This window comes from Bos grunniens, chromosome 4 (assembly GCF_055505025.1).
Source record: "Bos grunniens cultivar Pamir isolate PY7600 chromosome 4, Bosgru_T2T1.0, whole genome shotgun sequence".
Taxonomy (NCBI): domain Eukaryota; kingdom Metazoa; phylum Chordata; class Mammalia; order Artiodactyla; family Bovidae; genus Bos; species Bos grunniens.
The window spans coordinates 67,610,737-67,636,744 of record NC_141168.1 but is presented as its reverse complement, the minus strand read 5'-3'; the positions used below and the strand labels follow the sequence as shown (position 1 = coordinate 67,636,744).

The 26,008-nt window shown below is 36.1% G+C and overlaps 1 long non-coding RNA gene across 2 annotated transcripts; it reads left to right on the top strand.

Moving 5' to 3' along the window:
• Nucleotides 1-2,496: 2,496 nt before the first annotated feature.
• LOC147374291 (uncharacterized) lies at nt 2,497-24,105 on the top strand. 2 transcript variants are annotated; one of them, XR_015162602.1, is made up of 4 exons: nt 2,497-2,663; nt 8,925-9,027; nt 20,519-20,585; nt 23,835-24,105. It is a non-coding gene; the product is annotated as an uncharacterized LOC147374291 (long non-coding RNA). The 2 variants fall into 2 exon arrangements; XR_015162603.1 differs by lacking the exon at nt 2,497-2,663 and adding an exon at nt 7,912-8,235.
• The last annotated feature ends 1,903 nt before the right edge of the window (nt 24,106-26,008 follow it).

The following is a 26,008-nucleotide window of genomic DNA, read 5'->3' as shown; positions in this document are numbered from 1 at the left end:
TTGCAATGTTTTTGCTTCTTTTTTTGAATATTATATAATAGAATTTTCATTTTCTCTCTTTGTACAAGGAGTTATTATTTTAAAGTTCCCCTCCCCCCTTTCATGTCAGTACTTAGTTTTTACTTATGGCAATGTGGTCTAATAAAGGGTGATTTGGGAACATAAAATTGAACCAAACTTTATATATAAATATATTTTCCACTTAAATCTATGGACACATAAACATCAAATAAACCATGATTTTACATTATTTTCTTTACTTTCAAGTAAAGTTTTGTAAAGAAAACTTTAATTTCTATTTTGTAATCTTGGTTTTGATGCTCACTACTCCATTTTATCGGAGAAGGCAATGGCACCCCACTCCAGTACTCTTGCCTGGAAAATCCCATGGGCGGAGGAGCCTGGTGGGCTACAGTCCATGGGGTCGCTAAGAGTCAGACACGACTGAGCGACTTCACTTTCACCTTTCACTTTCATGCATTGGAGAAGGAAATGGCAACCCACTCCGGTGTTCTTGCCCGGAGAATCCCAGGGATGGCTGAGCCTGGTGGGCTGCCGTCTATGGGGTCGCACAGAGTCGGACACGACTGAAGCGACTTAGCAGCAACTCCATTTTATACCTACCATAGTCTTCATTTTTTAACTTACTTACTTTGGATCCTTTGGGTGGCATACTTCTGAGTTTTTACATATCACAAACTCCTTTTATTGACTTTACACAATTTGACGAGGTTTATAGTTCCGAGTTCATAAAAATGTTTCCATCAAAATTTTGTACACATTATTTTTTCATGTGTTGTTACTGAATATTATAGAGCAAAATAGTTTTTGTCTTCTCATATACACCAGGATTTATTTCTTTGGGGGTATTTGGAAGATGGTTTTTGTTTGAGTTGGAGGTTCACAGGATATTTATTCATCTTTAAATTCAAATATGTCACCAGGAAATTTTACCTGAGGCTCTGGAGGAGACCTTGTGTTCTATATCCTCAGGTCTTCAGTTTTCTGAATTACATTTTCCTTTTTTGTTTGAGCCCTCTTATCCCATTGGTAGTTATTACTGGCTCTCTTTAATTACAATTTGTCTTTATATAATACTTAATATCCATATATTTAATATCTCCTGACATCCCTGCCTACTACATTGTTTTATTGTCTTCATATCTTGGTCTTTTCTCTCTTTTCAGGAGGATTCCTTAAGTTTGTCTGCCACATCCCTATTCACTTTTCTGCAATGTCTGTTCTAATCTTTACTGCATTTAATGAAAATTTAAACTGTAAAATTTCATTTTTAGCCTGGCGATCCTAATGTTCTCTACAGGTCCTTTTTCAGCTTGTTCTTATGTCTCCTTGTTTCTCATTTCAACCTCTGTGGTCAAACATTTTGCCAGTTTAGGCTTCTGTCACAGAAAACAGAATTCATTTTACTTACCTTTAGTCAAAATGGATGTATTATAGGGTATCTGTCTTACAGACTTGCCTGAATATCTGAAGAAGTACATTGCAGGTTGAGATTTCAGGCGTGACTCTGTAACCACATCGCAAAACTTGGTCACCACAGGAGATGACACTGTTTGATCTTCCGATGTGGAACATGGCTGCTGCAGCTCTAGAACTATGCTGCCACTAGAACAAACCAGAAACCACTGTGATCAATCATTAAGGCACTGCTATAAGGAAACTGTCTTACTACCAGCTCCAAACCAATGCTTTCCATGTTGCAATCTGTACAGCAAAACAGATGCCATACATCCTGCCTTGACATCCATAAATCTAGTGCCAAGGCACTGGGACCTCTGCTGATGGCACAGCAGAAAATAAAGCACATGCCTCTGACCATACTTGCCTGTGGAAACAGAAAAATAAAACACTTCTACCATCCAATTCTTGTTAGAGCATATCTAAGTAGTGGAATCATTCACATCCAGCAACTTAGCTGTTGTGGGTTCAGTGGGGGAAAAAAATTAGGTTTTTAGTTTTCTAGTATCAGAAACAATCTTGATAGGCATTTATTTGGATGTTGAATACTGAGCCACCATATCTACCTCAATTCACTGCTTTGGATACTCAACTTTGATCAAATCCTTCTGCTCAATCCTAACCTTTCAGATAATAGCAACGGAATGGCAAAATATTTTCTGCAATACTGCAGCTTTTAATGTACAAATAAAATGCTTTCACCTTCTGTCTTAAAAAGGAGGCCTAAAATCCCAGTAGTCACCACATCCACAAACTGGTGATAGTCATTTCCCACATTCAATCATAGTCCCATCTTGATATTCTTTAAATATGGACAAAATTGCAAACTAAACTGACACCAGCTTGTCTTATATAAAATGATTGTTTTATGAGGAAAATAAAGTTGTTCAGCAAAAATGTTATAAATATACAAAGAAGATAATATGAATAGTTATTTTAGTCCTTGTTTATGCAAATGGTCACCAGGTCTTAATTATTATTTATAACTTTCTTCATTCCTAAACCCTTTTTCAGGTCTCTTTCTCCTTGGGCAACATAACAAGCTGAGATTTTAATGATGGAGTGACCCAGACCTTCACACCTGAGGAGTCTGAGCCTTCACTGATACTGCATGCTATTTCATTAAGTTTTGTAGTTGGACTTGGCAGAACCAGATGTGTTCTAGAGGATTTCCTGAGTTGATGGTATGCTTCACCCTGCCCCACATGATAGCAGTGACCCCTGTTCCCCTTAGTAATAAGGATTAATCACCCCAGAAAACACAATAATCCCCTTTCTCTCTGTTGCTCCAATGACACGCATAGCTCAGTATTAAAAGGTGGAAGTCTCAAGTTTCAATTAAAAAAAATCATTGATGTGTTCCTGGTGGAAGGATTCACCTCTTGGGTATCAAGTCCTCTAAACCATCAGAAGCAAAGCCTCAGAAATGAGGAACGAAAATACTCGGTTATTAAATGTACTGAAGCACAAGTGCCATTGGTACTTCCACCCCTTAGTGCCCAGACAAGTGTGTTCCAACTATATGAGAAAAAGGAATGCACATCATTTGCTGGCTGAAAGTATGTCATCCTGTAGGAAGCATTCTATCTTAGCAAGGTACTGACTGACAGTTTTCAGTGGTCTATTCTATCTTTATAACAGGACCATTGTTTCTGAGTATATGCTAAAAAGGATGAATGCCTCAGGAGTCAGTTGGCACACTTTCTCTCCTATTTCTCCTGTGTAGTGAATGTCATGGCCAGTCAAGAGTAGTGTTGTGTGATGATACCATGATTTAAAAAGCAAACTATTTAGTAAGTCCAAAAATGCTGTTTACAGGGTAGGCAGTAAAGGCAAATCCGTATCCAAAATCAGCCCGTGCACTCACTAGTTAGTACACCCTCTTCCTCTTCCATGTAGGAGGAATCCAGTGTAATCACCCTGTCCCGTTTACTGGCTGTAAACCCATTTACTGCCCCACCTGGCAATGGGCTTACAGGTTACTTAGGGCCCACAACCAGCAGCAAAGATTCTTGTTTTCCATTAACGATGGTGATTATTTAGGTAACTTTTGGCCACTAATGTGTCCCCTTCTAAAGCTAACAAGATCATTGCTGCTTTCAGTTTTACTGCTTCAGGGAACCAATGAAATATTATAATTTTCTGAGTGTTTCTAGTACCAGCATCCATCACAGTACAGTGTGGAAAATGGAATAGCATTCCAGGTAGTTAAAGCCAAAGGATTTATTATAAGATCTTAAGTGGCTCATAGAACTGTTAGACATCCTGAAGACAATGAGTACACCTGCCAGTCATAGCCACAAAGATATTATCAAGACACTAGGGTGTCTACTAATGTTGTTCTACTAGTATTGTTGCCAAAAATCTAAATGTCTCTTCTGTGAACTTGCTGACAATAAAATTAAGACAACTGCCACATTTTTGCCTTTAAATCTTACTCAGCCATTCAACTGTCGAAGCATAAATCAAAAGCAGAATTTAAGCTGCAAAAGAGTCTGGGGGACGTTTTCATCTTTCTAGGCACAGTAGAGGGATTTAGGATGAATATAGAAAGCCAGTGCATCCTATTTATGGTCCCCTTCTACACAGAGTTAATCCTCCTCTTTTAGGTTGGTTTACTGACTGTTGATCAGGTGGTTCGTTTGTTTACTCCACAACAACCTTGACATTATATTAATTTTATTAAAATTCATTTTACCAAAATTTCTTTGATGGAAAGCCTTCATTTCAGTTTATATCACCAGAGCATGTCATGTTCATAGTAGGAGACCAACTAATACCTGTTTTAATTGAATTTTTGATAATTCAAGTAGACTGTGTCAAACATTACTTCTACTTTTTCTAAAATTAAAAAAAAGATAAAAATAGACACATCATTGGGTTTTTACTCATTCACTTATTCTTAAAAGAAGAGAGGTGAATCCAACTGGAAGTCTGCCCATAAACACAACCTCTCTTCTTGGGTACCTGTATTATTGTATTTTCTTGGTTGTTTCCAGATTTCTGCATTTAGTTGTTCACCTGGAGGACTGTAAATGCAAATTTACGTTAGCAGTATAGAACCTTGCTTCCCTAGATAAGAAGTGTTAGTTACTCAGTCATGTCCAGCTCTTTGAGACTCCATGGACTGTAGCCCACCAGGCTCCTCTGTCTATGAAATTCTTCAGGCAAGAATACTGGAGTGGGTATCCATTCACTTCTCCGGGGGATCTTCCCAACCCAGGGATTGAACTCGTGTGTCTCCTGCATTGAAGGCGGATTCTTTACCCTGTGAGCCACCAGAGAAACCCTTCCCTAGAAAAGCAAATGGCAATTCAAATTCAGAACTTTCCAGCAGAGAAGAAGCTTTTTGTGGAGTTTCTTTTCTATTTGGTGAAGCTAGGGCACTAGGATAAAGTGTCTGGTCTTTCTGTCCACCTCCTGGCCAGGTGTATCATGCAGCTTCTGTGCTTCCTCCTGGCCTTTCCCCTTCCTTGTCATGCAAGATCCATGCTTAGGGTTGACTGATAAAATATAGAACGCTCAGTTAAATTTTAATGTAAGATAAACAAGTGGCTTAGTGGTAAAGGATCCGCCTGCCAATGCAGGAGATATAGGAGACACAGGTTCAATCCTTGAGTCAGAAAGATCCCCTGGAGGAGAAGATGGCAACTCACTCAAGTATTCTTGCCTGGAGAATTCCATGGACAGAGGAGCCTGGCAGGCTATAGACTATGGGGTTGCAAAGAGTTGGATGTGCCTGAGCATACACACACAAAACAAGTACGTTTTAGTATATACACCAAAGCACGTTGGAAAATGAAATTGTAGTAAATAGTTTTACATTGTTCATCTAAAATACAAATGTTCCTGGGCATCCTGTGGTTTTTTTGTTTGCCACATCGTGAGAACCTAGCCATACCATGTCCCAGCAGAATTCTCTGCATATCATTGGAAAGTCAATATAACCTGTGGCATCATTGACTTATTAGAAGACCATATAAAATATCTGAAAGCATCATTTTAAGTCAGATTGCCAGGGTGTACATCTTGGTTCTTTCAGTTATTATTTTACTTTGGATAAGTTTTTTTTTTTTTTTTTTTACATAAGCTTTCTATGCTTTAGTTTGCCTTCCCATGAAATTGATCTAATAAGTGTACCTACCTCCAGGGTCAATAGGAGTATTAATTGTGATAATTCATATTAAGACTTTAGAAAAGTACTCATAATAAACTCTCTATAATTATTAAATATTATTATTATTTCTGTTGGGAAACAAGCACATGCCAGGCCTCCGCCAAACAACTAAATGGAAATGCTTTCCCTCTAAAACCGTAAAAATGATCCCAAATTTAAACTCTCCATCTTCCCCATAGATTCTCCTTGCCTCCAGTGTTCATGCCTCCAATTGAAGAGGTGACAGGGGTCTGCCATCCCATCCTCTGATTGCTTCCTGAGAGTCTGTACCATTTTCTCCAGAGAGGAATTTTGAACCAGCCTTCGGTGCCTTGTCATTTCATCTGCACTAAATCTCGCAGAAAGACGCTGCTATTTCTGACAATGGAAATGATAACCCTTCTCTGGTCCTTTAACTGATGCAGATTAGTGTCTATTTTTATATTCCTTTGGTCATTTCAGAAGACATGTAGCAGGATGAAAATTAGACCCCTGGACTCTAGTCCTCAGCTATCACAGTATTCCCAAGCATAAGCAGAACCTTCATTTTGTTTTAATCACTTGACTGCATTGATACTTAATAGCTAGTATGATACTTAAAATTCAGAGAGACAAAGGTGGAGAAAAGATCTTTCAACATAAGCTTCATTGTCTGACTCATTTCTGTGTTGTTTATAAATTTTGGCTCAAATTGCCTCCCTAGTTCTCTATATGTTAATATATGAAATTCCCACTTTCTGCAGTTAATGTAATACAGCTCTAATCCTTATGCAATGATTCTAGCATAGGCTTCTTTCCAGTCCTCTGGAGTTATTTATATGCAATTTTCAAACAGAGATGATCTTTCCTATATGCACTAATAATATTTACATTTTTAAATGGAACACAGACACAAAGTTGAGGTAAAAGGTTATGAGGTCAAAGAAACACAGAGATTAGATCTTTAATCAGGGCAGACTGTTACATACTGAAAATAGCAATATCATATTTTTGCAAATTTCATGCTCTCGTTGGAGACATAGGTGCCTAACTGAAAGAGGATTTCTTTTTTTAAAAAACAACTATGTTCATTAATAACTATTAAGTAACCTGGATGTAAGTTAGTGGCTATTAGGATAAAAATGCATACATCTGAACAATTCCAAACAATGAAGTCTAAAACATTACATGAAATAGATGGAGATGATGGAATAATATTTCAAATGAACAATGATAGCAAAGCAATGTCAAATCATAACTAATAGAACTGGTTTTTCAAGGGGTGAAATTCACTATTTTCAAGAAATCTAAATAGTGAACGATTATTTTAATGGTGTGGTATACAACTCTTGATGAATTAAAAAATTTAAAAACTCAAGACATAGTGGAGGAACACAGAACTGAAGCAAGATATGAAAGTAAAAAGCAGACTAACTGAAAAATGTCCTTACTTTTCCTTGGTTCTCTGGACTCATCCCTCCAGAGAATGAGTTTCATGAAAGAGCAGTCTTTAGACCTCCCATTAGCTTGCAGGGGTCTTTTTGCCTTTTTACATTAGAATAAGGTTCTTGGTGGAATGGCTGACACTTTGTGCTCTCAACTGTATGAAGTTAGATCTTTTGTAGAGATGATGAATAGCTCCTTCAGTGTCTAACACAAAGTTTCCTATCGTTTATCTCAAGTGGTTGAGGTTTATACCATGGACGTGGAGCATTTGACACATAATGTTCCTTTCTTTTACACATTGACTCTTGTTGCAGAGTCTCATGCCTCATAATCTGGATATAAAATATATAATTTACCCTCAGAAAGGGTGACAGCTACCACATTCAACCTCTAAATCTGAGGAATGTTGGTCTACCAATGTATGTGCTAGATCAGAGGTCAGCAAAATTTTTCTTTAAATGGACAGACAATAAATATTTTAGGATTTTCAGGCCTTATGGTTTCTGTTGCAGCTACTCATTTCTACCCTTGTAAAGTGAATGCAGCCATAGAAAAGCTAAAGACAAATCCCATAGCTGTGTCCTGATCAAACTGTATTTACCAAAACAGGTAACAAGACTGTGGACCTTAGTTTTCATTCCCAGTACTAGTTAAGTCAATTTTCAGGTAATGAAATAATAGCTTGGCCTTTTATCTTTTGCAGTAAAATGTTAAATAGGGGTATGTTTTGTTTCTTACTTCTCTAAGCCAAGTATATGATATACAACTCCTATCCCTTTTTTTGCATGTGTGTCAGTTATATGTATAAATCTTAAATTATATTTAAACTTTTATGGATGACTCTTTCATAGTCAAAAGAACTACTTTATAAATATATGCTTTCTAACATCATAGCTGTTTCAAGGAACTCACATCTGTACCTTTTATTTTTATTGAATTTACATAATAAACAGGACAAAGGGGAAGACAAAAATGCTTTTTTTAACCTTAAAAAGGAATGGCCCTGGATGAATATAATAGCTCATCTCAAACCAGCCTAATATGAAAAAGAAAACAAAAGTTTTGAATAAGAACTGCTTTGATCAGATTTCATCCAATACAAACTAACAACATATAAGTTAAAGCATTCAGACATGCAGAAGAGTAATGAAGAATATATAACTTTTCAAAATGAGGTTAGTCCAATTCCATACATCTAAAGTATGAATAAATTCCATTTGGAACTCTCAATAGTGGTACTGTATATTAGAGAAGAAAAGAGGCAGCTTCAGGCTGTTTTTCATAATTTTTCCAATTCATTGTTTTAATGAAATAGAAGAGTTTGATGGGACTAAAAAAAAGAAGCAGCCCTCTCTGATGAGCTTTGCATTTGCAAATAGTACCTGCCACCTGAATGAAGTACTGTACTTTGAATGATGGTGATGTTGTCAGTGATGCATTTTAAATCAATGTAGCTGTAAAAGATGACAAGATCTTTTCTTCATTTCACATTACTGTATTTACCATTTCTTTCTTGGCCTATTCCTGGATAAAAAATAATAAAGGAGCTTAGTAAAAAGTGACAATGAGGAAAGAATTTCTGAACTCTAGTTTTATTAATTATTATTATATTATTAATTACAACAAACTTTTGACAAGAAATTGTAGCTGTCTTGTAAAGATTAAGAAACATCCTGGCTTATAGCTATAAGTAATACTTCTGAAATTGCAACAATCCATAAAGGGAAAGAATAGGGGCAAGGTGGTCCCAAGCACCGTTCCTTTTACAGATATACTGTCCCTACAGGTTTCAAAGAGAGCTCCTCATTTGCAAGAAATGTGTAGTTCTGAATTGGAGAAATATATTCTACATATATTTTTACAGTGCAAAGAATGAGCTGAATCCAAGGAAGAACAGAAAAAGTTAACCGAGTTATCCAGGGGCATCTTCCATCAGAAAATACCAGATACAAGTCTCTGGAGGCAAGGTAACTATCCCACATGCCTTCTAAGCCACACGATGAGGACAGTTAAGTTATGATATGGAAAAAGAATAAGATGAGACAAATAGAGCACTTCTGTGTTGGGAAAAGGTGTATTAACAAGAAGAGTCTGAACTTGAATTGTGAGGCTCAGAAAAATGAGCAATGTTCTTGATGGTGTAAAGAGTGACAATTAGTGTCTTTTCACTGCTAGGTTTGCTCTGGCCCATAGACCCCTAGTGTTGCATCAGTTGTGGAATGGCATTGTCAAAGCTAGGCTCTGCCTTCTAATAATTAAACGAGACAGAGAGTACTGCTTATCCTGTATTCACTCACTCCTCTGTTATAAACATAGAGAAATGAGCCTTTGGGGGAAGCTCAGTGTGTTTTCTGATGAACCAGAAACCACACTGGAATTTCGATACTCAATTTTAGCCCCAGGTTAAGTCAGGGAGTGCAGTGCCTCAAAATTAGAATAAAATAAAAGAACTCATTAAAGACATGTTATAACCAGGAGCATTAAGTCTTAGTTAGATAAGACTTTTAAAGAAAGTGATAATAAATAACTCTTTCACTGTATCAAGAAATATGTTGTGACTTCTGCCTAAGATACCATTATATAAGTAAATCTGTTGACTGTCTATATGGGGAAATTAGTACTTTTAAAATTTATTTATCTCTACCAAAGTTAGAAATTTTGTTTCCTGATTAGAAATTTTCTGTTTTATATTCCTGGTAGTTGCAACAGCATGTGCCTTTTAGATACTAGAGACTCATGTTTGTTGAGATATTAGTTGATACATTTAGAAAATCTATTTAGCTGCAAAAATAACAGGAAGCCAACTGCTTAACAATAAAAAACAATTGAAAAGAATACTAAAAGTGTTTTATCTCTGTATCACAGAAGTTTCTTAGCTGTAGGTCATAGAAATAAACTCTAGATGATTTAAGAGAAAAATAAATCTCAAGTATACAGCTCTCAAAATCTCTGGTATGATCAGACAACTAGATATAGGGATTACCTGTAGCTAAGGACAAAACTGAAATCATCTTGCAAACCTTGTCCTGTGAAAATACCGCTGTCATCGCCCTTGGGTGCGGACAGCCCACCTTTCCCCACTGGCACCCCCACAGCTGAACCTGGGGTGCTGGGGCCAGCAATGCTGCCTGCTACCCCTGCAAAGTGAGCACATCCACTGCTGGTTCCACTACCCACGCTTGAAGTGCTCTCTTCATGCTCTGTACTCTTCTATGTCACTAGCTCCTATTAAGATCTAGGGCAGAGTCCAGCTTGTAGCCTGACCTACAAGGGAAAATGGGAAAGTAAGTGTGTGGCAACTTTAAAATGTTATAATGTAGGGCTGGCTCTACCTCATAAGGAGGAGGACGCCCTAGCAGAAAAAAGGGATTGAAATATTTGACAGTCAAAGACAACTGTCTACTGCTCCCATAGAATCAGAAGTCCAATGGATGAAGAGTTTTAGGTTGATACATTTTTTAGCTCAGCACTCGCAGTAAGAACCTAGAGTATTCCCATCTCTTCCCTCTGTGGTCCTCAATAAGTTGGCCTCTAGTTTTTGCTTTTTTTTTTTTTTTTTTTCCTTAATTGTCTTTTTTTCACCTACCCATATGTTTTCTAAGGCACCTGCAGGATTTCTAAATCAGTCTATATTCCAGGCCCAGGAAATATACCCAGGGAGAAAACTCTCTGGGCTTAAAGGCATGAAGTTTTCTGGATGGCTAGCCTGTAGCATCAAGAGAGACATTTGATATACTTTAAAGATATTCACTTAAAAGTGCCAGTCCTGGGGATGAGTGAGCAAGATGTAAAATCTCCAAGGATAAAATTGTTTTTCTTTCATTACTGCTTGAATCCCAGGGGAACAATAACAAAAAGCCAGCAGGAGCCCCAAGGACTACTTACTGATATGAAGAAATTCTTGAAAAGGGTTCTAAGCAAAAGGAACATGGAGAAAGGGAGGAATAATTTCATTACCTCTTATTACCACCTCTGCAATCATCCTATAGGGCTCCAACATGTACCCCACTGAAACTATCGAAACCAACTATTAACATACCAATATTATATAATAACTTTATCCTTTTGAGTCTTAAAGAATATTCTATTAAAACATAAAACCTTTGCAGTTGTAAGTGAAAGATAACTTAATCCAACTGGTGTAAGCCAAAGGAGAACTTACTGGATCACATTATGGAAATGTCTATAGGAGACAGTAAGCACAGTTTGAGACAGGGGCTTAGATGATACCACCAGGGCCCTGCTTATCTATTTCTACTTCTGTGTTAACTCCAGTCTCAGAAAATCACCTGTTTGATAGTTACACATGGCACAGCAACTCGCACAGCAACTCCTGATTTTACGTTCTTACAACTTTAAGGCCAACACAAGAAAAATATCAAACTGATTTTTTCCCAGATAGTCCAGCAATATCTCATTGGCTGTAATTACCTCAAATACCCACCCCTGAACCTTTCATTGACTTGGGTAATATATCTGCCCTGAGAGGTCACAAAGTCATCCCTGGACCCTGGCGGGTTGTCAGTCCAACTGAAAAAGCCCAGAAACTGAGAGAAAGTGAGAAGATATTTTCTCAGAAGGAAGTTTGACCAAGGTTTCAAAAACAAAAAGCAAAACAACGAAAAAGACGAATGATTGCTGAGAATACAAATAAAGATGTCCCCTAATAATTTATCAACAATTATCTAAACTCTAAAAGGCAAAGATTAGAAAGAAGGTAGATATTTAGGGGAGAAAAGAATCCATAAGGAAGAAGTAGATAGTGGTTGGAGATGGTTAAGAGCATAAAAGACAAAACCTAACTTACAAATTGAACGTCCATAGTGAGCACTGGCGGCTCAGACGGTAAAGAATCTGCCTGCAATGCAGGAGACCCAGGATTCGTGAGTCAGAAAGATCCCCTCGAGAAGGAAATGGCAACCCCTTCCAGTAGTCTTGTCTGGAAAATCCCATGGGACAGAGGAGCCTGGTGGGCTACAGTCCATGGTGTCCCAGAGAGTTGGACATGACTGAGTGACTTAACATGGTAACAGTAACACAGCAAGCACTGAAAGGAGAGAAGCCTCTGGACTTTTCTGTAGGACTCCAAACCTATAGAAATAAGAAGTCGTTTTAAATCTAGATCGAAAACTATTTTTCTTTAAATCTGAAGGGTGGAATCGCTTCTGAAATTTGGGGCAATTATTATTTTCATTTGTTAACAATTCAGTATTTATTAAGAACTTACTGTGTGCTGGTTTCTACCCTAAATATCTACATGTATCTAGTAATAATAGGAGGACAGGCCCTGAGATGACACTACTTGTATTTTAATACTCACTTGACAATTTATTAGCTTATGACTTTGGGCAGATAGCTTTAAACTCTCTATGGTTACCATTTCCTTACCAATAAAATGGAGAGAGAAAGAATATGTAATTCATAGGGTTGTTGGAGGATTAAATAACTTAAATTGTTTAGAAATTTACTTATACAAAGTCATTTGTAAATAAATAATTATAAGCATTAAGTGTTGCTGTTATTAAGTATTAATTTTAAGTCTCAAAACCTATGTTGTTGTTTAGTCACTCAGTCATGTCCAACTCTTTGCAACCCCATAGACTGTAGCCTCCCAGGCTCTTCTGTCCATGGGATTCTCTAGGCAAGAATACTGGAGTGTGTTGCCATTTCCTCCTCCAGGGGATCTTCTCTACTCAGGGATCAAACCTGCATCTCCTGCGCTGGCAGGCAGGTTCTTTACTGCTGAGCCATCATATCCACATCTGTGCTCTTTTCAAATCCAAGGCCGGCAGCCACACGGTTGATGCTATTATTATATACAAGGAAACTAGAGAAAAAGAGATTAAATAATCTTTCAAGCTGCATATGCAGCAAATAAATTGATTTGAGTTGGCATCAGAATCCAGGTGTCTATTACGTAACCTTTGTTGTAAATCACCAATTAAACAGCTTTAGGATAGGTCTTCTGCCAGAAGTCAGGACTGCACGCAGAGAGGACATAGAGGGGAAAACACAGCTGGGCCCTCTACCTTCTTTTTTTTTCCAGCATATTTCATGATTCATGATCTTCAGAAGCAATATAGATCATTGTACCTTAAATAATATAGATTGTGGTCTGGGGAATACTTAGTCTCATGTAGGCAAGAAACAATCCACATTCTTATTTCAAATTCAAATTTGGCCATAGCCTGAAAATAATAGTAACTTCAAGTTCCACTCAAAAATGTAATAATAGATCAATCAACCAGGTAGCCTGCATACCATTAAAGACTTAATTTGCTGGGACCAGAAGTCCACCCTTTTCAGTTAAAATAAGACTAATGCTTGGCATATCAATATTTAAGCTGAATCTATTTTTATTAATTAGGATTTGAAGGTTGTCAGAAACACACTGCAAATCGTCAATTACCTTGTACCTGGGATGTCCCTTATAGGAGTATCACATTATACAGACATAAAAAATTTAAAAATAAAGTGGTCTGTGCAGGAAAATCTTCATTTAAAATTGAAAGAATGAAAATTAACCCTATTCTTTAAGAGGCCTTATATTTAACTTCGTGTCTGTCTAGGTTTTAAAACTATTAAAGAATATCATACATACCAGTTCTTTTTGTTCTACCTAATCCAATTGAATCTACTTTAAATAGCCATAATTGGTGATTTTCCAGATCAAAGGCCTTCTTCAAATCAATGAGCAGAGCTTGTCTATATTGATTACTAGCCATGCCTATGAAAATATCATTCGTTATCTCGGGAATGATAGTGGAATGAAGAGGCTAACACCAAATTGGAAGAAAATCAATGAGTTTCATGTAGATAAAAATAAGCATGTTACCTGAGAAGAGAATATCAATTTTTTATGGACCCTGGACCAAACAGTAAAGGAAAAAATATCTAGTAGTTCACTCCTCTGAACACTCAGAATGTCTTCTTATTCACAGTGGAACTTCTAACCTAGCAGAATTTCATCAAAGAGATAAGGAATGAAAAGGGTTGAGAATTCTTAATTTCTATCAATTACTATAAAAATATTTCTACATTTTGTTTTTTAAAGTCTTAGACTCACTTTCTCCACATATTTAGAAAAAAAAACAATAAAAATATTTGATTTTTCTGCTGAACCTAGTTTGACATAACTGTTCCATATCCTGAAAGCTATGGCTTCTGCTGTGTTAAAATAATACTGAGTCCTGAGTGAGTCCTACTCACTCAGTTGCTCAACTCTTTGCAACCCTATGGACTGTAGCCTGCCAGGCTCCTCTGTCCATGGAATTCTCTAGGCAAGAATACTGGAGTGGGTTTCCATTCCCTCTCCAGGAGATCTTCCCGACTCAGGTATAGAGCCCAGATATCCTGCATTGCAGACATATTCTTTACCTGGTCTGAGGCACCAGGGAAGCCCAGGTTGATAAATAGAATTATTAATTTGAAAAAAAAAGGAACTAAAGAATCATCTGAACAAAATACTAGTTAAAAAAAAAAAAAACTAAGTTGACAAAATTTTATTTTTCCTTGAATATGCTTATTGCCATTAGTAGGTTAAATTACCTCCAAATATAGAGAGCCAGGACTATTAATACATTCCTCCTATTATTTTGCCAACAAAGGGCCATCTAGTCAAAGTTATGGTTTTTCCAGTAGTCATATATAGATGTGAGAGTTGGATCATAGAGAAGGCTGAGCATTGAAGAATTGATGCTTTTGAACTGTGGTGCTGGAGAAGACTCTTCAGAGTCCCCTGGACTGCAAGGAGATCAAACAAGTCAATCCTAAAGGAAATCAATCCTGAATATTTATTGGAAGGGCTGAGGCTGAAGCTGAAGCTCCAATACTTTGGCCACCTGACACAAAGAATTGACTTGTTAGAAAAGACCCTGATGCTGGGAAAAATTGAAGGTGGAAGGAGAAAGGGATGACAGAGGATGAGATGGTTGGATGGCATCACCAACTCAATGGACATGAGTTTGAGCAAGCTCTGGGTTATGGTGAAGGACAGGGAAGCCTGGAGTGCTGCAGTCTATGGGGTCACAAAGGGTTGGACATGACTGAAATCTTAACGACAAAAATCCTAAATGCTCAGAAAGTTTTGGCCAAGTCAGAGTTGATGTGAGGGGCGTAGCCAAGGTCTGTTCTAGGTGTTAAATTTACAAGATCAGAAGCAGTGGATTAGGATGAAAGACAGCCATCCAGAGGTGGAAACTACAATTTCAGTTTGTATGGCTACGCAAAAGCTGCTCAAAAATGTAATAAGCAGAACTTACATAAAGAGATGAAATAGAAAATAAGAGATAGAACAAAGAGAAGAGGGATTCTGGTCTGACTGAGAATGGTAATAAGTAAAAAAAAAAGGCAGTAAAGGTAAAGGCTCAGACTTCCCATTGGGCTCAATAAGCTAACAGAGACTTTTTGCCTAATGTTATCTTTAGCAAGATAGTTGAGGAAGTCAAGGAATGCAAGAGAGTTAGCAGTCCTGTTACTGTCATCTCGTTTTTGTCCATTCTGATTTTACAGAAGTCTATGATGTGCATTCTTCAGTCCAAAAGTTTTATGCCCCTATCTCCAGAGGTCATCATACTGCTTCCGTTACAAACCGGAACTTTCCTGGGGGCTAAACAATGCTTTATCAAGATCTCTGATAAGTGCCATGAAACTTCCAACTCATCAGCTTCCACCACCACCTGGCATGGCTCTGCCTTAGCTTTCAGCAACAAAGATTTGCTACCTAAAAGCGCAAACTGTGCCCTTTCTCTGCCAGGTACCCTCTATCAACCTTGTAGCTCCTTCCCACTAGTAAGAGAGATCTGAACTTATGTCCAAAACATCTAAGGGGACTACATATTTCTTTCCAGTTCAGGACTATCGGAGGCTGGTCCTTTTGACATAGTCTCTGGTTCTGACTCTATACTAATTGTCTGGGCTGTAGCTTCTTCATCTGACCCTTGGATGACCTTCTTTGTTCTGTGACTTGTTCGCTAACCTAATGTTGCGGCACCTTGCCCCTGCTTAGAAATCACATTGCCATGCTCCATCAAGTAATCTTAGGTTGACAAGACTCTTTGACACAAACTCTACATTGGACTTTAATTTTTCTGCCTTAATTTTGATTTGTGGTTTGAACTTTTTCTATCTTTTTTGTTATGGGTTTCTTCAATGCCTAGTCTTAAGAACCTAAGCAACTACCCTCTGAATGAGAGATTTTTAAGAAGCCTGGGGCCCTGGTAGCAAAAAATATGGTGGTCTCTGCCTAAAAACCTACAGGCCATAGACTTCCACACTGATCAGCCATGGATTACAATCTTAGAAAGTAAACACTGCATACATGCATTCCAGTTAATCTGTTTATTCTAATACTGTAAGCCAATAACTGAAATTTTGGTGTTACTGTAGAGGATTCTTATATGGCATACATTTCCCACTTACTGGAGCTATACCCAAAGGACAATTCCAAAGTTTGAGAATTTAGCCCCTAGGAGAATTCTGGTTTGCAGCAGAAGTGGTATGACCTCTGGAGATATGGGCATAAAACTTTTAAACAGAAGAATGCACATCACAGACCTCTGTAAGATCAGAACGGATAAGTGTGAGAGGACAGTTAAGGGACTGCTTAAAGAATTCCTCAAATAATGCTAACAATAACATTAGGCAAAAGCATGCACTATCTCCTGAAGTTTGCTCAAGTTCATGTCCATTGAGTCAGCGATGCCGTCTAACCATCTCCATTGTCAGCCATTGTGTCTCCACTGCTGCCCTGCAAATAAGTTCCTCAGGACCATCTTTCTAGATTCCAAATATGTGCGTAATGTACATTTGACTTTCTGACTTCATTCTGTATAGTAGGCTCTATTACTAAGATCTGATTTCAAGTTGTACATGTTTTGAAATAGTTTCTTTATAACTCTAATTGGATAAAGGATGAATACATCAGTTAGCTGATTATTTCCTCATCATGAAAATAGCAAAATTCTTCCCTTTTTTTTTTCCACTTTCTCCAAACATATAGACCATTTTGACTATAGAGACATTCTGGAGTAAACCCTTATAAACCGTTTGTGCATGATGACAGACCTAACTGATTAACTGCTGGCTTAAATTTATTCATTGAAGCAACAAGTATGAATAAGATGTGTGTATAAATGTTATTGTTCATCATGTGGCTAATGTAGTGTTCACAGGAGGAGAATTTTTAGAAAATTAATTGTTTAGAATTTATATTTTGGGGGAAAGAAGGCAAAACCCCAAGTAGCTATGTTTCTATAACTTGGTTGCAGTTATCTGTATAAAATAATATATGAGCTGTGAGAAGAGCCAGCTCATTGGAAAAGACTGATGCTGGTAAGGATTGAGGGGAGGAGGAGAAGGTAGCAATAGAGGATCAAATGGTTGGTCAGCATTATCGACTCAATGGACATGAGTTTGAGCAAACTCTGGGAGGGACAGAGTTTGGAGTGAAGGACAGGGAAACCTAGTGTGCTGCAGACTATGGGGTCACAAAGAGTCAGACACAACTTAGAGAGTAAACAACAACAATAATGAGCTGTGCTATTAAATTATAATATTAAGAAAAATCAAAACACTTGTAGAAATTCAAAGATTACCTTTTGCAGTGAGAGTTATAACAGTGAAACTAATTTAAACAGTATTTGGAGTAATGATGTTTCCAAATATTTCATTCTATTAGCCAATTTGAATCTTTAGTCACATAGATGTTGATTCAGTAAGCCTTAAGAAATCATATCAATGAACCATGGTGCCACCTATGTGAAAACTCTAAAATTATTCTGAATGATTAAATGAGATTTGAACTTTGGACAGTGCTGTTTATCTAGCCTGATACTTCATTCACTTTCTGACTCATATTTTCCAAGAGTTATTTTTCCCTGTAGTAAACTATTGACCAAAATCCTAATGGACAATGCTCATTACACCTCTTCATTATCTCACTGTTGTCTTATAATTTCAAGTTATTATTTAATTATTAAATATTCAAAGAAGTGTGTTTTTTTCCCCCAGATACCACACTCCAATTTCACCTCTGTGATTCATTTATGTTTAATTTAATTTTTTCTTCTAGTTTTATTGAGATATAATTGACATACAGCACTAAGTTTAAGAACAGCATAATGATTTTACTTACACACAGCATGAAATTACTGCCCAACTAAGTTTACTGAACATCCATCATCTCCTATAGATACAAAATTAAATAGAAAAATGTTTCCCTTGTGATGAGAACTCTTTGGATTTACTCTGTTAGCAACTTTCATATATAAAATACGGCAATGCTAATTTCATTTATCGTGTAAATTACATTCTTCATAATTATTTATCCTATCTTCTCTTTGACTGTCTTCATCCAGTTCCCCCTCCCTCCACCCTCCCATACCTGGTAACCACAAATCTGATCTCTTTTTCTATGAGTTTGTTTTTGAAGAATAATTAACCTACAACACTATGTTAATTCCTGATTTTATATTCCTGTACATTTCAAAATGATCGCCACAATAAGTCTAGTTATGATGTGTCACATTTCATAGTTATTGACTATATTTCTCACTGTATACATTTCATACCCATGACTCATTTATTTTACAACTGAAGTTTGTACCTCTTAAACTTCCTCACCTATTTCTTTCCTTCCCCTGACTTGGCAACCACCTATTTGTTCTCCATACTTAAAACTCTGTTTCTATTTGTTGTGTTTGACTATTTGATAATTTGTTCTTTTTTGTTTGTTTTTAGATTCCACATATAAGTAAAATCATGCAGCATTTGTCTTTGTCTAATTTATTTCACTTATCACAATACTCTATAGACTCATCTATGTTGTCCAAAAGAAAGAGTCCATTTTTTATGGCTGAGTAATGTTCCATTGTATATATGTACCACTTCTTTATCCATTCATCTATTGATGGGCACTTAATGCAGCTGCTACCACTTAAACCTTTAAAAAAATGTTTAACTACACCATGGGCAGGGAAAAGATACTAAAATTGTTGATGAGAATATTTATTGGAAAAAACCTTAATTGGAAATGCATTATGGCAATTTCTGTCAAATATTCAAATGTTCTTACCTTCCAACACAGAATTTCTACCTCTAAGAATTTACACTACAGGTATATACACTTACCTGCAAACAACATATGTAAAAGATTGTTGTCTCTTATTTTTAGTTGTAGTATTCTTTGTAAGAGCAAGATATTAGAAACAACTATAGCATGAAATCATTTCCAAAATATGATAAATAAAAGGGTAAAGTATAACCTAACATGCATAGACTGTGATAATTAGTATTTAAAAGGACAGCAGATAATATACATACATATCAGTTCATATATACATAAAATATCTTTGGAATAATACAAAAAGATTGATAACATCGACTGCTTTCAGGACAGAGCACTAGATGGGGCAGATGGGCTGAGAGGGAGGCTTTTTGTCATATACCTTCAAATACATGTTGGGTATTAAATATAAGAATGTGTTGGCTATTTGATAAATAGATACATATTTAAACAAAATTTCAAGTAATTCATCTTGGCAGTAATTAGGAAACTAAAATAATATTTGGATAATTGAATAATTTTGAGGAAGAATGCCCTGTGTATGCCTGAATATAAGAAATTCCCAACTTGTTATCTCTTTAAAGGAGAAAATTAATTGATATACATGTAAGCATTTATAAAATATTATAAAATATCTCACTATAGGTGCTTTCCCGGTTATCTTATTTTGAACATCAGCTTCCTCTTTGCCAAGTCACTTCATTTTGTTTTAAGATCGATGCTATCTTTGCATGACCTCAGAGGTTAACTGATGGGATTTCTATAAACAAAGAAACAGAAATTTAACAAAGATTTTTTTCTTAATAGCTGTTGGATCTGGTTTACAAATGCTGTACTTTATGGTTTGGAGATCAAAACAACAATGAGAAACATGTTTGAATGTTAAGCTCAGGGGTTATCTTTTGCTATATACTTTTCAGGGACAATTCACACAAGAACGAAAAAATGTGTTATATTACAAACAATCATAGGTGAATCTAAAGATAATATTCTTTGGAAAATTTTTTTTAAAAACTTTAAAACTTTCTCTAGTGATGACTAAGAGACTGAGGTCAAAAATGCAGTGAAAAATTTTTAAAAACAATCATGAAATTAGAGTGAATAAAACAATATTAATAATTACTTTATTATTTTCCATGTTTTAAATATGCATAAATAATATAAGTAGTTTAATATTAAAAGTAGATATTTGGCTACCTCTCTTGCATCCCTAAGTATGTATCTGTTCAAATTGACTGAAAAAATATTTCATGATCACTTTATATTTGGTAGGGTAAGATATCTTGAACTTTCCCAAATAAATTTATTTTCAACATTTTTCAAATCTCAAAGTGAGATTGATTCCTTTTGCTTTGTGCTATTCTAACCATACATCTTTTAATGGACTGTTTCAGATTCTGACAACTTTTATTCCATGGAACTGTAAAGGATCTTGTACCTGCATAGATGGCATAAAAACAGGTAAAATTGCCTTTGAATCACATTATGTTAGATGCATTACAACCCAAGGAGTAGACATAATCCAACACTAAAATCATTTTAATAAAAGCTTAGGTCTCTTTGAGATTTTATTTCCTGCAGTGTCAGGGAGACTACAGAATAAAAGCCTTTCTGTTTCATTAGTAAAGACCACTGTATTATCACAGAGTTTGCAAATTATCCACAGCTACTTCAAATAAATACTTCTCTACAGTGCAGCACTCTTAAAATATTTGGGTAGTTGAAACAAATCAAATGAACTCATGCACCCATTGAAAAAAATATGCATGAAAGTTGAAAGCACAAACACTACTGTGGCTTATGGAATTTGTAGTTTAATGTAAACAGGGTGGCTGAAATGCTAATCTTTTATTTATTTAAAACAACGAGAGGAAGGTCATGAAAATAATTCACCATACTGATTCTGGCATGTAAGGGAAAAGTGAAGACCCTGTCAGTAAAGAAAGGAATGTAAATACAAAATTAGTTTGCTGGATTCAGCTTGTGTTGTTTACCGCAGTTTTGAAGGTGAGATGGCTCTTTTTCATGGAAGCTAAAACGCTGTTTGTACGCTTTGTTTTATAAGTGATGCTTATACAGAGGATAAGGATTTAATATAATCTTAAGCCTAAAATTAATATTCATGATGGGTTAAAACCATAAATCTTATGGTGTTTTTAAAGGACACAGTTTCTTGTATATTGTAAGATCATCGTTTACATGTAAATAAAAATTAAATTAAGTCATTCATTAACTTGATTAGGAATTTCCAACAAAATTTCCCTATTATTTTGGTGGAATTCTTGTACCTAAGGCTTTCAAGTGAAGGTCACATGGGCAAATCTTGTTTTGTCAGGTGGATGGTCTACGATATACAGAGCCTTGATAGAAACCAGCTGCAATGACCTGACACTGGTTCAGGCTGAAAACTCAGACAGTGCAAACAAATACTATATCTTGGCTCAAAATACTTGCCACATCTGCCAACAATTAGTTCTGTATCAGACCTAGAAAGGGGCAGTGAAATACAGGGTCGGATTTCAGAGAAAGCAAATAAACAAGGGGCCCTGCATCATTAGTCATCAAATGGTCGCAGAGGTGCCCGGTACCTAGACTAAAGCTCAGGCTGTCAGTCCCACAGTGTGGCAGGTAGTGTTAAGAGAGTTGCAGGGACGTGGCAAGTTGATAGCCTAATCAGACCATTGACTTATGGATGCCACCCAACAACTGTTTATTATTCTATTAATAGATAGCAGAGACCATCCAGAGAGGTTAGAGCACTAACCTTCAGAAATGGAAGATTTAAAAAGCGTTCAGATGTCATCTACTGACATTTCTGGTCAAGATTTATGACACAGTTCAAGATGGCAATAGATAAGAAGAAAAAAAAAAAATATATATATATTTTCTGTTGTACTACTTTGTCCCAGAAATTCACTTTTCTAATTCTCCTTTTAGCCTTCCTTCAACTCTTCTAGAACAATGGGTCTACTCAGCGTTTTTAACTTTTTTGACTCTAAAATGTGACTTTCTAGACATTTGATTCCTTGTATCATGGTTCAATTTTTGGCTTTTTGTGTTTACTTTCTAAGCCAAGAATTATTAGTTTCCCCTATATCATATCTGGCTTCTTGGTCTCCCAGTCTGCTGAGGTGGTCATAATGAAGTGATTTAAGGTAGAAATACAGAAATGCTCTATGACCCTTTAAGTTGGCCATCACTATTGGCTCTGCATGACTTAGCACATTGATGGTCAGATACTCACCTTCCAACCAGAATTGGTGACTTTCTCCTTTTCTTCCTTCATGGTGGACACCCATCTTAGAGAAATGAACTGCTGGATGGAATGAGTCTGTCCAGGGCAATCGGCTTTTCCCACAGACTTTCTCCCATCACTCTGTTCTTTCCAGTAAACTTTTCTCTCCCCTTTTCCCTGACTTTTGGTCCATCAGTTTTTCCGGAGAGTTAATCAGCTGATTCACTATTAAGTCTATTCTCTCTCTCAGTTCTTTTTTTGTTTAGCTAAGTGTCAGATATGTCAAAAATTGAAGGACAAGATACAGGAGATAGATATGTAGATATATATATATATATTTATAAATATCTATATATGTATGTAAAGAGAGAATCATATGTTGCATTATGTTATCTGTATAATGTAGGTAATTGAATTGAGTGAGGGGAAAGATTTATTAAGCAAATACTTCTTTTAGATCCAATCAACGTTTATACAAGAACATTATTTTAAATATTCATTAGTAATAAAGCATAAAAGTTTGGCTATAGAGTTTCCTCAATATAAAAAGAAGATGGACTTTCCTATTCCTATATTCCACTTGAAAGAATAATTTAATTAAAAGGCAAAGCCGGCAGGAACTTTATAATCTGCATGCAATGCAGGGTATTATATAATGACCTTCATTTAAAACCCAAATCATTAAAACTAGTAAGTCTAACTGGTGACAAGGGAGATTTCAACATCAGGCCCAACAGCTTAAAAATATGAATAAAAATCATAGCTTAAATGAATCAGTCCATTGAGAACTTATCGCAAAGTAAAATGAGAGAAGAAAAAAGTTACCTAGGCAATGAATCCTTCTGCTGCACTATTTTATCTTTTGACATGTGCTTCTTTTTTCTTTTCTTTTTTTCAGAATTTCCTCCTCTGTATAAAATAAACCCAAATCTATTTCCTAGGAAAAAATTATTTTAGACAATTTGGATGCACCAGAGAAAATAATCTTTAGAGGTGGCTAAATCACTTCTTATCCACCCCAGTCCCATTTGTCACATAATCTCCAGAGAGCATTTGAAATAAAGTGGAGGAGCTGCAGCCCCATAGAGGAGCAGAGAGAATCGACAACTCACTAATAACAATTTCTGGACATTTTTAAGCAATAAAACACTAGTTACAAGCTATGAGTTTCTTTTCTGTAACAGATATCTTTGTTTTGGCATTGACTTCCTCATATGCTATGATTGTTTAACACAGATAGAATTAGGTCAACATTTAAATGGAAACAAAAATAGCTTTTTATTGTTGAAATTGTTTCTAAACCTTGGAGCCAACAACAAGGTAACTAACTGAAATTTTTTTGCAATTATATAATGATGATACTTCACATTCACCAAATCCTCTTTTCTTACTTTCTTGCACATTTTTTGTATCTTTCTTTGTCTGTTTACTGTCTCGTGTGAGCCATTAACCCAATTTCCCTCTGTCTCCTCCAGTCCTGAGTTCCCAGGTGGCAAACAATACCAACTTTTCTTCCTCATGATGATTTCCAGAAGTGAACTAAGGAAATCCAGAACATACTGCCTTCTTAGGAAACATGATGCCAGAGTTACTAGAAAAAAGATGAAAAGCAAGTCAAAGTGATTATTTGATGTCATGTAAAAAACGTTGTCCTGAGTTTATTACAACCTTTAACAATTGAATATGGCCTCACTCAAAAGCTGAATCTGTTAAATCAATAGAAGGAAGAATAAAATATGTCCTTAACCACTGAATGTGTTTATTTATAAGCAATAACCAGTTTGATTAAATTTTAGCATAAATTTACTAGCTGCTCTTGTTACCCAGTAATTTAGTCATGTAATTAGTCAAGTTAATTGTTCAAACAGTTTTGACTAAATAAATCAATTTATAGATGTACTGGATATGTGAAAGTAATGTAGTAAAGGCTAGTGAGTAACCTTAGAAAGAAAAGCAAGACAATAGATCCCTTATCTAGGATAGAATGAGTTGACTTAATCAGATCATTGTTCTGTCATTTCATTACTGAAAATAGATTTAGTTATAACAGAAAAAGAGTTATTAGGTTATGAGTCTAAAGACCGAGCTATGGTCCTTGGTCATCCTCTTGACTTGGTCATGTTAGACAAAGGATGTGTATAGTTTCTGGTCCTCATCTTTGTTATAAAAGCATTATGCTTGTTAGCTCATCTTATTCTCACTATATTTGGATATGATGCTAGGTCTGAATATGTGTCCCAAAGGACAATACAAATAGGAAGCTAGATTTTAAGTCACTAAATTTCAATGAATATGTATTATTAATTAATAGCATTGTTATTAGCATTTCATAATGCAGATAAAAATGGAATATGATTATAACTAAGTGAAATCTGAAATGATTACCAAAAGCACATTTGCTACTACACAGTACATTAACAGAATTTCTCTTGTTAAAGCTAATCCCCATAAAGTATTTTTAATAATGGCCTGGATTTTTAATGACCCTGTTTTACAGCAAAATAATTGAAATTTAAATTAAGCTTATAACAATAACCTTAGGAGATATGTATAACAACAGTCTATATATTTTTGTTTTACTTGGCATTAGTTTTAAAATTAAGCTTTTTTTAAACATTTAGTTTCATAGTATGTTAAAACATGTACAAATGGAACTTTGTTACTTAAGAAATGGTGTGAAATATGTTGTTTAGTAGGTAAATTTAAGATACTTTTTGGAAACCTGTTTTTTGGATATTGTGTATTTATTTGGCAGAATAAAAGATAATGAATTTAGTTAGATGTAGTGATGAATAAAGGCTAAAATATCTCAAATGTTTAAAGAGTTCTATAGTGCAGACTATTCTGATAGTTAATGGCACCCCACTCCAGTACTCTTGCCTGGAAAAATCTCATGGACGGAGGAGCCTGGTAGGCTTCAGTCCGTGGGATCACAAAGAGTCGGACACGACTGAGCGACTTCACTTTCACTTTTCTCTTTCATGCATTGGAGAAGGAAATGGCAACCCACTCCAGTGTTCTTGCCTGGAGAATCCCAGGGACGGGGAGCCTGGTGGGCTGGCGTCTATGGGGTCGCACAGAGTCGGACACGACTGAAGTGACTTAGCACAACTATGTGAAGATTGGCAAAAATGTATCAGACATCTTGTACTGATTTATTGCATCATTCACTAATTCAACAAATATTTAGTGACAAAACTGTAAGGTGTATATATTAGATAAAGCTTGGAGTTTGGAGATTAATATTCTAGTTTTATCATTTATTAATTTAACCCAGTATTTCACTGACCTCATTTTTCTCTACCTTTATTAATAATCTCTAACTTATATGGTTGCTGCGGAGAAGGCAATGGCACCCCGCTCCAGTACTGTTGTTTGGAAAATCCCATGGATGGAGGAGCCTGATAGGCTCCAGTCCATGGGGTCGCGAAGAGTTGGGCACAACTGAAGCGACTTAGCAGCAGCAGCAGCAACTTATATGGTTGCTGCAGGGATTAAGAGGAGTAACACATTAAATCAGGACAAAATAAAGTTTGTTCAAATAAATTATCATTTCCTCTATCCTGTGGTACAACAGGCACTGTATTAGGGTGTGAAATATCATCCTTGCCCTTAAATCTCAAAAGGAGTACATGGGATTATTTATTTT